The sequence below is a fragment of the Eriocheir sinensis genome, chromosome 11, assembly GCF_024679095.1.
Source record: "Eriocheir sinensis breed Jianghai 21 chromosome 11, ASM2467909v1, whole genome shotgun sequence".
NCBI classification, from domain to species: domain Eukaryota; kingdom Metazoa; phylum Arthropoda; class Malacostraca; order Decapoda; family Varunidae; genus Eriocheir; species Eriocheir sinensis.
Window position 1 is genome coordinate 12,410,732 of NC_066519.1, and position 13,034 is coordinate 12,423,765.

Below are 13,034 nucleotides of genomic sequence, written 5' to 3' on the forward strand. Positions count from 1 at the left end.
CATCACACTTTTCACCGGCCTGCCTTCGGTAAATATAGCGCCGAGGACTCCTTCCTTCTCTCCTCCCTCCTCCGCCTCTCTCGGGGACGCGGCGAGTGGTCCCCTTACACGCCCGCCGCGCCGCCACCGCCAGGCTCGTCACGCCTCGACTGTACTGCTGCTGTCGAGGTGATTTTCTTTGAAGCAGTTTAACAGTTCGATGTTACGGGTTTGTCAGCTTCAAGACCAAATATTAAAGACTAAACTGAAGACTGTACTAAATACTGCATTTCTTGTATAGTGTTTGGGATTCATATCTAAGGGAACACTTTTGAAGAACTTTGCAGACAATCTCTTTAGTATCAGTTGCTGGGTAGACAACCTGGCCATTGTAGATTGTTTTGGATTGTATAGTTTAATTTAGAGAGAGAGAGAGAGAGAGAACAAACACACACAAATAATATTCACACCAGCATTAAGTATTCCTCGCCATTCCAGTCAGTGTATATCAACATCTATAACCACATGCAGGAACACAATTTTGGCCTTTTGAAGCTCACACCGACTCGTGATAAAGATGATCGGGAAAGAGTTACGTATTCGCAGTGGGTTCTAATTACATATTCTTTCTGCGCTTCACTTTCTTTTCTCTTTTTCTTTCACTTTCATTTCTTCTTTCTTTTTCTGCACTCTTTGGTCTGTCGGCATCAGCGGCGGGCAGTGTTTTTCAATGCCCGCCGCTGATCGCTAATGGTGAAGGGTTTGTAATACTGAGCGGTGGGGCGGAGTGTTGGACCGTCCCTTCCGCTCACCTCACACACTCGCTAGGGATGCTGGGAGTGCGTGAACAGTCCATGCTGCTGGTTTGGTAATGCTTCATAGCCTCGCATTATCTCTTTTATCACGCTGGAATGGTTTTCTTTCATCATTTGCTTAATATCCGCGTCCGGTGCCTTAATGGGAGTGCGCTCGTTCATGTCATCCCGTTCTCAGCAGCGGGAGGCGTCTGGGTCTGAGCGATGGACATAAAGGTCGGTATTATAAAACACTTTCGCTTCTCACATCAGCTATTTCTAAAGGTCAAAGAGGGGTCAGTCGGGTTCTAATGAGTGTTTCTTCAGGTTCATGGTGCAGAAGGGTCAAACTACCACTAGGGTCATAAAACTACTCCTGGAAATGCCCACAACTCCTACGAAAGCCTTGTCAAATATGTGTTCTTGGGCGACGAAATGTTTTATAATACGACCCAAAAGGTGAGCAGAGTGATGGCGTGCGTGGTTTGTGCCGCGCGGCGATGCTGGCGGCGCGTTGCAAGGTATGTGACGTGGCCGTGAGAAGGATCAGGAACGTGGGAATCGCGATGAGTTTGAGTAAATGATGATGCGAGAGGAAGAAGAGAGAGAAATATTCACGTGTCCTCCACCATTAAGGTGCTGGCGGCCGCTGCTCCTCTGCTTCCTTGCACTTCCTCCTCCTCCTCCTCCTTTTCCTTCTCCTCCTCCTCTTCTTTTTCCTTCTGCTAACCCTCCTCTTCCTCCTCCTCCTTATTCTCCTTCCCCTTCTTCCTCCCTCTGCTCTTGCTGTAGCCCTTTTCTCCTCCTCCTCCTCATCATCATCATCATCATCCTTCTCCTCCTCCTGTTCCTCCTCCTCCTCCTCCTCCTCCTCCTCCTCCTGTTTCCTATTCGTGTTCTCGTTTCTGGTTATTTTATTCTTCGTTATTTTCTTTTATTCATTTAGTTTTTGTTTCATACTCTTCTTCCTCCTCCTCCTCCTCCTCCTCCTCCTCCTCCTCCTCCTCCTCCTCCTCCTCCTCCTTCTCCTCCTCCTCCTCCTCCTCCTCCTCCTCCTCCTCCTCCTCCTCCTCCTCCGTTGGCCATGATAATCTTATTTACATTTCGTTTTCATCGTTCTTTGTTTTTTTCTAACTTTTTCCAGGAAGGTGTTTTTTTGGGGTTAATAAATTGGAATATCTTGTACGTCTGTTGCTCGTGTTTATTGTGTTTGTGTTTTGTTTTGTTTTTCATGTTTTTTATTATTTTGTTTTTTGCTTCGCTTTTTCGGGTTTCTCTATTTTTTTCGGTTTCTTCGGTTCGTGTTTTTTTTTCTTTTTTTTTCCTTCGTATTTTTCGCTTTTCCTGTTTTTTCGTTTTTTTTCGGTCTCGTTTTCCTATTTTTTGTTATTGTTCTTTTTTTTTCCTTTGTTCGTTTTTCGTTTTTTGTTTTTGTTTCTTTTTTCTTTTTTCTGTTTTTCTGTTTCTTTTTTTTCTTGTTTTTCTGTTTCTTTTTTTTCTTGTTTTTGTTTCTTTTTTCCTTTTTCCTGTTTTTTTCTGTTTTTCGTTTCATTTTCTTGTTTGTTTCTGTTTGTCGTTTTGTTTTTCCTGATTTTTTTCTGTTTGTCGTTTTATTTTCCTGTTTTTTTCGTGTTTTTCGTATTGTTTTCCTGTTTTTCGTTTTGTTCGTTTTGTTTTTCTTGTTTTTTTTCTTTTTTCGTTTTTTTTTCGTTTTTTCTATGTTTTTCGTTTTTCCTTTTCCCTTTTTTTGTTTCTCCGTTACTTGTTTCGCAATATTTCTTGTATATTTCTTAATTTTCTTTTCCTGTTTTTTTCTTTCATTTTCCCCTTTTTTTTACAGGCTACGTTATGTCCGCCTCTTCTATGGTCCTTATATCCTTAATTGTGTTTCCGGTGTATTTTCTAAGGATTTATTTTCCTTATACTTTTAATTTCCTTTTCTTTATTTTCCTCTTCAATTTCCTATTAATTTCCATTTACCTTTTACAAGCTTACGTTATTTCCGTCCCCTTCTAGTTTCTTTGCGTCCTTAACGGTGTATTCTTCTCTAGTTTTTCATTATTATTGTTTTCCTTTCTCTAAATGTTCGCTTTCCCTTTTCCTCTTCCCTTTATTTTCGTTTTCAGTTCATTTTCTTTCTAATGTTTTTTTATGACCTTGTATGTGTTCCTATGTATATTTTCTTTTATTTTTTTTAATTGTTCTTATATTTTTCTTTAATCTGTCTCATTGAAAAAAAGCAGTCATAGGTGGTGATGGTGTATTCATCTCTATAGTTTTTCATCATTATTATTTTCTTTTCTCTAAATTTTCCCTTTTCCTTTTTCTGTTCCCTATATTTTCGTTTTCCAATTCCTTTACTTTCTAATGTTTTTATGACCTTGTATGTGTTCCTGTGTCCAGTCCAGTAGTGGGCGTGGGATTGCCTTTGTAACGGCTCCTACTTATGACTTACTCTTGATTCTTGATCGTTGATCGTTGATTGGCGTTGTTGTGTCTTTTAGTTTTGTTCAGTTTTCTTTTTTCTTCTGCTCCATATTGTTGCGATATATTTTTTTCTGTCTTCAATTTCTTACAGAGTTAATGGTTGTATATTTTCTTTTATTTACTTTATTTGTTCTTCCATTTTTCTTTAATATGTCTTACTGAAAAAAAGGAAGGTCATAGGTGGAGGTGGTGCCCTGTTCCGCCCTTTTCTGTTCCGCCTCTTTTATCTCCCTTTTTCGTAATGGCGGCTCCCGATGAAAGCATTTATTTTTACCAGTCGCCGATTATATTTCCTCCGGCCCATATTTTTATTTTAAAGCTGGTAGTATTTTTGCACTCTCTCTCTCTCTCTCTCTCTCTCTCTCTCTCTCTCTCTCTCTCTCTCTCTCTCTCTCTCTCTCTCTCTCTCTCTCTCTCTCTCTCTCTCTCTCTCTCTCTCTCTCTCTCTCTCTCTCTCTCTCTCTCTCTCTCTCTCTCTCTCTCTCTCTCTCTCTCTCTCTCTCTCTCTCTCTCTCTCTCTCTCTCTCTCTCTCTCTCTCTCTCTCTCTCTCTCTCTCTCTCTCTCTCTCTCTCTCTCTCTGTCTATCTGTCATTTTCTTTCTCCTTTCACATATTTATCCTTCTTTTTCATTTACTCTTCTTTGTACATTTATCAGTGGTCTTTCCTTCGACATATAGATAACAGTTTTCTTTCCCTTATCCGTTCCCTTCCGCGTCCATCTCCTGCCTTTTCTCTCTCTCCGCTTATCTCTTTAACAGGCGCGTCGTTTCATCATGGTAAGCTTTATGGCTTCATCTCCATCTGTTTCTCTTTTTTCTTTCTTTTTCCTTCACTTTTTATGGTTTGATCTTCCCTTTGTCGTATTTCTGGGAGTGTGTGTGTGGGGGGGTTGTGTATATGTGTGTGTGTGAGAGAGAGAGAGAGAGAGAGAGAGAGAGAGAGAGCTGAAGGTGTATAAATCGAATGGCAAGAAATAAGATTATACCAAAAAGTCTTCCAAGTGAAAACGATATAAAAGGAAACAAAAGTGAGGAAGAATAAATAAAGGTAATAAATAAAAGATAAAATAAGTTAAATTAAAATAGAAATAAATAAAAAAAATGAAAATAAATGTAATAAAGCAAAAAAATAGAAATAAATAATGAAAATAAATAAATCAGTAAACAAAATAAAAATAAAAACTACAAAAGGAAAGAAGAGTGAGGAAGAATAAATAAAAATAATAAATATAGAAATAATAAAATAAATAAGTAAAAAAAATAAAATAAAATTCAGTATATAGTTAAAAAGTTCCAACATTATTTTAATTACTAATGCATGTGACTGTGATGGACGGATGATATTATTCCGATTAATTAAGGCCGCCGCATCAGCTAATTAGGGGAAGTCAGTGATGATGATGACACTAACACTAATGACAATGACGATAATGGTTGCGTTAATAGAGAAAGTTCTGTAGCAATGCACGGCAGAGTTAGCATCACCGGTAATGTTATACGGAAACGGGTTCTGGATGCCTTTAATTTCTTTCTCTTTCCTTTCTCTTTCTCCTTTTCTTTCCTTCCCTTCCCCATTTTTCTCTTCCCTCTCCTTCCTCTTCCTTCAATTCAATTCTTTTCTATTTTTTTCTTAACTTTTTTTTTTCGGTAGATTAGGTTAGGCTAGGCTAGGTTAGGTTAGGTTAGTTAAGACCCTAGCAAATACTCTCATTGGGAAAGATATTGGTGAAGTATTAAGACGTCAAATGATTGGCTTAAAATCGTGTCTATCTGTCTGTCCGTCTGACTTTCTTTTTCTTTATTTTTTATTTCTTCTCTCTTTCTTTTTCTTTCTTCCTTTCACTCACATCCTTAACTCCTGTGATTCCCCTCCCCTTTTTTCCTTTTTTTCTTTCCTTTTCTTAATCTTTCTTTTTCTTTCTTTTTCTTTCTTCCTTTCACTCTCACCCTTAACTCCTGTGATTCCTCTCCCCTTGTTTCCTTTTTTTCTTTCCTTTTCTCAATCTTTTTTTCTTTCCTTCTTTATCTTTCTTTTTCTTTCTTTCTCTCTCCAGCAGTCCCTCCTCTCATCCGTCTCTCTCTCTTTTTCCCTCTCATCTGTTTTTCTTTCCCCCGGCGGTATCTTGCAACAATCCCCGGGGGTACTTAGTAAGAAGGCCCCAAGAAGAAGAAGAAAAGTGGAGGAGGAGGAGGAGGAGGAGGAAAAAGTGATCATCAGGGAATCAGGGGAAGCCTCATTGGTCTTCTTCAGTATTTGGATCTGGGCGTTGAGAGCTTCGGGAAGTTTTAAAGGAGTTGGCGGAGGGAGGTAAATCTTGAGAGAGAGAGAGAGAGAGAGAGAGAGAGAGAGAGAGAATGTGTGTGTGTCAGTGTGTCGTAGTAATCAAGGTGTGTGTGTGTGTGTGTGTGTGTGTGTGTGTGTGTGTGTGTCAATATAGTTTTTCGTGTTCATATCTATAAGACTTCATGATTTTCTGATGCCTGTGTGTGTGTGTGTGTGTGTGTGTGTGTGTGTGTGTGTGTGTGTCACCCGTGTATGTGCGTGCATGTCGCCATCGCAAAAGGCCAGTTAAGGCCGCTGCCAGGAAGTCTTTACCGTCGTCATGCTAGTGGCCGTACTTTCCCCATCAGCTGGACGCGGCAATGGCTGGGGTAGGGTGCTTGGCCTCTACACGGTCCAATCAGCGCTAAGTTACTCCGCGTCCAGGGGTATACGGCAGCGGGAAGGTTGTCGGCTGGCTGGCTGGCCCTGCACGCGTCATTGCATTGGCTAATAGTTGCGTGCTGGAAATACGGCGCCGAATGGTGATGGCGAGAGCGTTAAGCGTCGACTAAATGGTATTGAGGGCGTTAGTTGATCATGATGACGCAATACTTCCTTTCGTGGATAATATTACGCAATACTTCTCGTGGATATGCTACAAAAAAGCGTAATCTGTTCAATTTCTTAGCGTATATGAGGCAAAACAACATACACTCGATAAGCGCCATAAGACAATATTACCATCTTATAATTATACTTTAGTTTTACTCATCAATCAGTGGTAATATATGAAGGTCTTTCCAATATAGATTATACAGAGGCTTTCCCTTTTAAGAATAACTGCTGGGTGTTTAGGTTGTCATGAGGGCCCGGCGAGCATCCTTTCTTTTGTCACTTTTTCACGCTAAAGGAAACAAACGAAGTGGGAAACAAAATTATATAAAGAAAAATACTTGCAACGTGGTGACTGTGATGTAATACGAGAGGAATATAAGAGGCGATATAGGCAGCGGTAGAGAACTTTTGATTGGTTTCGTGTCGGTTTCGCTGGTGTTCTAGAGAGCGGCTGAGGCGTAAAGTGATCGGCGATTGTGTGGCCGTCACTGATTCCGCCGCCGATCTAGGGATGATGAAGGACGCAAGGGCGAAGGTAACACTAGAAGAGGAAGATTGAGGTAACAGGAGTGGGAAGTTAATAATGGTAGTTCGAGGCTTATTGGACCTGTACTGTATTGTCTCTATCTATCTATCTATCTATCTATCTATCTATCTATCTATCTATCTATCTATCTATCTATCTATCTATCTATTTATCTATCAATCTATCTATCTTTATTTCGCGAACATTGGAGAAGGAAGATAAAAGTGTAAGAGAATTGAGAATTTAATGACTGAAAAAAGTTATATGGGAAGAGTGATCTCTCTCTCTCTCTCTCTCTCTCTCTCTCTCTCTCTCTCTCTCTCTCTCTCTCTCTCTCTCTCTCTCTCTCTCTCTCTCTCTCTCTCTCTCTCTCTCTCTCTCTCTCTCTCTCTCTCTCTCTCTCTCTCTCTCTCCTCTCTCTCTCTCTCTCTCTCTCTCTCTCTCTCTCTCTCTCTCTCTCTCTCTCTCTCTCTCTCTCTCTCTCTCTCTCTCTCTCTCTCTCTCTCTCTCTCTCTCTCTCTCTCTCTCTCTCTCTCTCTCTCTCTCTCTCTCTCTCTCTCTCTCTCTCTCTCTCTCTCTCTCTCGAATCAGACAAGTTTCCAGACTCTGTCAATAAGTTTAAAAGTTGAATTGCTAACTTGCCGCTGACTCCTCCTCGCACGACCCTTCCCGGCCATGAAGAAAAACGACCTGCGAAGATTTTTTAAACTTTCCTCTCTGCCTCATTAGTCGAGTTGTGTCAATTAGTAATGTAAGGAGGGAAGCACGGTGTCAGGAATGGTATTCTACGATTATTTGTCTCGAATTTAAATGATTTTTTTTTATTTATTTAGAACAGCCTGACTTGTTTCCTGTATGGATATTATGTCTCGTAAGTTATTATTAGCTTTTTTTATTTTCTGCCTTTTTTCGATGATTTCCTGCAATGTTAAGTGTGTCCCTAATTAATATAAGCTTTTTAAGGAAACACTCTGCATTTGTTATTATATGATTTGCATAATAACTTGTTAGAGTGAATATTTTATTGCAATCACGGTGCTTAGAATGTTTATTTAGTGTTAGTTATGTTTTAAAATTATATTTTTTATTTTTATGAGGCCGTCCTGCAATTTTTAGATGATTATAACAAAAACCTTTCGTGATTTGCTAACTTTAAAAGATGGAGTTTTTTTTTTGTTCGAGTTTCGTAACTTTCTGATATTTCAAAGAAGGGCGCCACGCCTTTTGAAGTTACTTTTGCTGACTCTAATACCAGAATAAAGTGCGCCAAGCAAGAACTGAGTGAAGATTCGCGACACTTACCTCTTGAAAACAATAACCAGGTCCTGCATTACGCTATTGTTTGTTACCTCTCGCCCACACAGCAACAGTTACACGGGACGACGGGGTCCGGTGGTGTGGGATGGGGTGAGAAGGTATGGTGTGTGGGTCGGTAGGGTGATGGGGGGGGGGGCGTTGGAGGGATATTGGTGCCGAAACAACTCGATTATCTGTTGCCGCATGAAGTCCGTTCACTCTGTCTCGTCGTAAGCTATAATTGGTGTCATCAGGGATAATTATGCTTTCACGCGCCTGTGTTAAAGGGACGCGTTACCGGCGGCGCCTTGTTAATACGATGATCGCCGCGGCCACGATTGCATCCCTTCACGCCGGGGGACGAACCTGTTACTCCTAGTGTTTCCTTGGCTCGGAATGCTGAAGTTAAGCTGCAGAATTACAAAGGTCGAATAGGAAAGAACGTTAAGCTGGAATTTACAGAGCTCTAGAGAGTGTTAAGCTTCATATTTTTATTTCAAATATTCGTAATTTTATTCCATATTTATTACTGAAATGTATGAAGGTGAAGTTTTTGTTTCTGTTTTTTAGTGCTTGGTGAAACATGGACTACATGGACTAGCAGGCAGCAGAAAGCCTGTTGGCTCATTACTCATTACTTACATATAGCCATTACGTGTGGAGTGATGGACTGGCAAGACTGGACGCAATGGCGCACGCCCGTTGCGGCTGACGGTCTGATAGCCACCTTTGTGTGTGTGTGTGTGTGTGTGTGTGTGTATGTGTGTGTGTGGTATTATCATGTGCCGTGAGCTGGATTGCTGGTCGGGGCGGGGTCAGGTGGGGTCGTGGGTCGCCTAGTTAATGGACGACCGCTGACTATCTCATCCTTTATGTAAGAGTGATTTAACCTTCCCGTGTGAAGCTCCCCCCCTCCACTCCCTCGCCTCCTCTCCCCTCTGCTCCCTATCTCTCTCTCCCTCCCTCCCTTACACCTCTCCTCGCCGCTCCCCCCCCCCCCCCCTGCTTCACTCCCTCCATCCCTCACTCACTCTCCCCTCCTTCCTTTACGCCTCTCCTCGCCTCTCCTCGCCTCTCCCCCCCAGCTTCACTCCCTCCATCCCTCACTCACTCTCCCCTCCTTTCCTTACCCCTCTCTCCTCTCGCCCCGTCCCAGCCCCCATTCTGCCCTCCGCTCCGGGACCGCTTGGTAATTCACCGCCGCCGCTGTCCGCCATGGAGGGATTAACTTTTTTCTGGCTATTTCAAGACTTGGTTACAGAAGTGTTACATTGTACACGACCAGAATGCAGACTTATTTTTTCTCTCTCTCTCTCTCTCTCTCTCTCTCTCTCTCTCTCTCTCTCTCTCTCTCTCTCTCTCTCTCTCTCTCTCTCTCTCTCTCTCTCTCTCTCTCTCTCTCTCTCTCTCTCTCTCTCTCTCTCTCTCTCTCTCTCTCTCTCTCTCTCTCTCTCTCTCTCTCTCTCTCTCTCTCTCTCTCTCTCTCTCTCTCTCTCTCTCTCTCTCTCTCTCTCTCTCTCTCTCTCTCTCTCTCTCTCTCTCTCTCTCTCTCTCTCTCTCTCTCTCTCTCTCTCTCTCTCTCTCTCTCTCTCTCTCTCTCTCTCTCTCTCTCTCTCTCTCTCTCTCTCTCTCTCTCTCTGTGTGTGTGTGTGTGTGTGTGTGTGTGTGTGTGTGTGTGTGTGTGTGTGTGTGTGTGTGTCAAGGTAAAGTTTAATTGTATTGCATTTGCTGTTAAGTGTTTGGAAGTAATTGTCTGTCCCCTCGAGTTTATATTTATTATTTTTATTTATTTATTTATTTATTTCAAGACATACGTTAACATGTACACGCTCAGAATCCCGACTCTTAGTTTTGTTTTGTTTTCGTTTATTTTTGTTTCTGGGTCAAGGTGAGGAAGCATAACTGTTTTGTGTGTAGTCAGTGCAGTGTTAGGTGTTGGAAGTGCAGCCTCTCTTCTTTACATTAGTTTATCTATTTCTATTTGTATCGCTCCTTTTTTTATTGATTACAGCAAAGGAAACAGCTCAAGGGCAAAAAAAGGAAACAATAATGAAAAAAAAACCCCGCTAGTCACTGCTATAGAAAAGCGTTCAGAGGAGTGAGTGGCTGAAAAAGAGGTCAAAGGAATCAGCTCAAGGGCAAAAAATAAGTCTGTCTTTGTGTCTGTCTATCTGTCTGTCTCTCTAGTTGATACAAGCTTTTTTTGTGGGAAGATGAAATTTATTTGTTTTGCATTGGGTCTAAGTGTTTGGAGTGTCCGTTTGTCCTCTCGTTTATTTATATATTTATTTATTTTTCACCGCCTTGTTGACCGGTCTTTCTTCGTTGTCGCCGCGCTGGAAGGAAGAAAATTTTTATGTTTTCAAGCAAGCGGGTGCAATGTTCGTGGAGACCTTCACCTCCTGTCTCTCTCTCTCTCTCTCTCTCTCTCTCTCTCTCTCTCTCTCTCTCTCTCTCTCTCTCTCTCTCTCTCTCTCTCTCTCTCTCTCTCTCTCTCTCTCTCTCTCTCTCTCTCTCTCTCTCTCTCTCTCTCTCTCTCTCTCTCTCTCTCTCTCTCTCTCTCTCTCTCTCTCTCTCTCTCTCTCTCTCTTTTGTTTTGTCATTTGCTTTGTGTCTATTGTTAACTCCTTTATTTTTTTTTCCTCTTAATATTTGCTTCTCATATGTGCTTGTGTTAGATGTGTTGCTTTTGTTTTTCATATATTGTTTGTGTTTATGAATAATTCCTTTGTTTGTTTCTCCTGTATAGTATTTATTTTTCATACCTGTTCCTCGTAGTCATGATTCTTTTATTTTGTCATGTATCATTTGTTAACTATATATTTCTGTTACACTTTTATTTCTGCTTTTCATACCTGTTCGTTGTTGCTTCGATGCCTTTTATTTTTGCCATTCATCATTTACTGTCTTTATTTTTCTCTTACTCTTTACATTTGCTTTTCACATTTGTCCGTCGTCGCTTTGAGGCTTCTCGGAAAATCGTCTATTGAGCGGAGGCGCCGATTTGCCTCCAAGACGCATTCCCAGCAAAGGTCAGGCAGGGGTCGCCGATACGAGTGGTTGGAGCTATTTTCCGCCGCTCGTCAAGGCGTCTGTCACATCACCAGCACCTCGTCCAGCCCTCCACCGGCCTCGCTCTTGTGTGAGGAGTCAATACCCTGGCTGGAGATCTCCACGCAGCAGTACATATCGCCTGGAATGTTTGATAAAAGAAAGGAGAAAAGACAAAAAAAAAAAAGAAGTGCTAGAAAGAAAGAAAGAAGAAGAAGAGGAGGAGGAAGGAAGAACATCGAAAAAAAATAATAAAACAAACAAAAAAACAAAAGAAAAGGTAAACAAAAAGACAAACATAAAAAAAAGAAGTGCTAGAAAAGAAAGAATGAAGAAGAGGAGGAGGAGGAAAAGGAGGAGGAGGAAGGAAGGACGTCGAAAAAAAAAAAAAACGTAAACAAAAAAACAAGAAAAGGCAGAAAGAGAAGGACGAGGAGGAGAAGGATGGGGTAATGAGAGGTGAGTGGGCCGGTTTTGAATGTTTATAGTGCCTGCGTTCTAATGCCTGGTTCATCGCGTCCCATGTTTGTTATTGAGTAAAGGAGTCTGCACGCGGGTTCTAAGTCTTAACACGGCACTACATACGGTACTATCGCGTGGACTGTCTCGTAGCCACACTCCTCTTTGGAAAATGCTTTACGTTCTGCTGGCTGGCTCGCCGCGTCCCAGCCCTGTGTAGCGTGCCTGGTGAAGGGATGATGATGCTCTGACAGGCACTGAAGATCTTCCTACCCCCTCTCCCCTTCACCCCCCTTGGAAGTTCAGCGATGAGAGCTCAGGCCAGGAAGTCACCTCGCCCCTCACCCTAATTGGACCAGACGACCACCAATGAATATTTCCCGTTCGGCTGTTCAGTTCCCTGCGGCCCGGAGGCGATGTTTAGATAAGGGTGAGAAGAATACTGATGCAGAATATACCCAAGAACAGGCGCAGAATGTACCCAAGAATGCCATGGAGACAGTTTAGACGCAGAGTGTTCTCAATATTTTAACATTCAGACGCAGAATGTACCCAAGAATGCCATGGAGACAGTTTAGACGCAGTGTTCCCAATATTTTGACATACAGGCGCAGAATGTACCCAGGAATGCCATGGAGACAGTTTAGACGCAGTGTGTTCCCAATATTTTAATATTCAGGCGCAGAATGTACCCAAGAATGCCATGGAGACAGTTTAGACGCAGTGTGTTCCCAATATTTTAATATTCAGGCGCAGAATGTACCCAAGAATGCCATGGAGACAGTTTAGACGCAGTGTTCCCAATATTTTGACATACAGGCGCAGAAAGTACCCAAGAATAGCATGGAGACAGTTTAGACGCAGAATGTACCCACTAATGAGGTGCCACAGGGGCGTTGACGAGGAAGTTTATACAACGCGTAGCAGACACCTTTATTCTAAGTTTGTAGTAGTTATGTTTTTATGCGGACAAAATTTCGAATGTATTTTTTTCTTTTTACATCAAATGACACGGCTCAAGGGCAACAAAAAGAGTACAAAAAAAAGCCCGCTACTCGCCGCTCCCATAACAGATGACAGTAAAGAGTAGCCAAAAGAGAGGTCAGTTTCGGGTGGAGAGGTGTCTTGATATGTCTGTCTTGATATGTCTGTCAGTCTGCCTGTCTGTCTGTTTATCAATCTATGTCTGTCATTCTCTCTCTCTCTCTCTCTCTCTCTCTCTCTCTCTCTCTCTCTCTCTCTTATCCTTCCTTTCCTTCCTCCCTTCCTTCCTTCCTTCCTTCGTCCTATCAACCGGCGTCCGTGTCCTATCATGTCCTCTCCTTCACTCCTCGTCCTTTCCCTCTTCATTTAACCCTTCCTCTCTCTCCCTCTCCCTCTCCCTCTCCCTCTCTGGGCTTACTTCTCTCTCTCTCTCTCTCTCTCTCTCTCTCTCTCTCTCTCTCTCTCTCTCTCTCTCTCTCTCTCTCTCTCTCTCTCTCTCTCTCTCTCTCTCTCTCTCTCTCTCTCTCTCTCTCTCTCTCTCTCTCTCTCTCTCTCTCTCTCTCTCTCTCTCTCTCTCTCT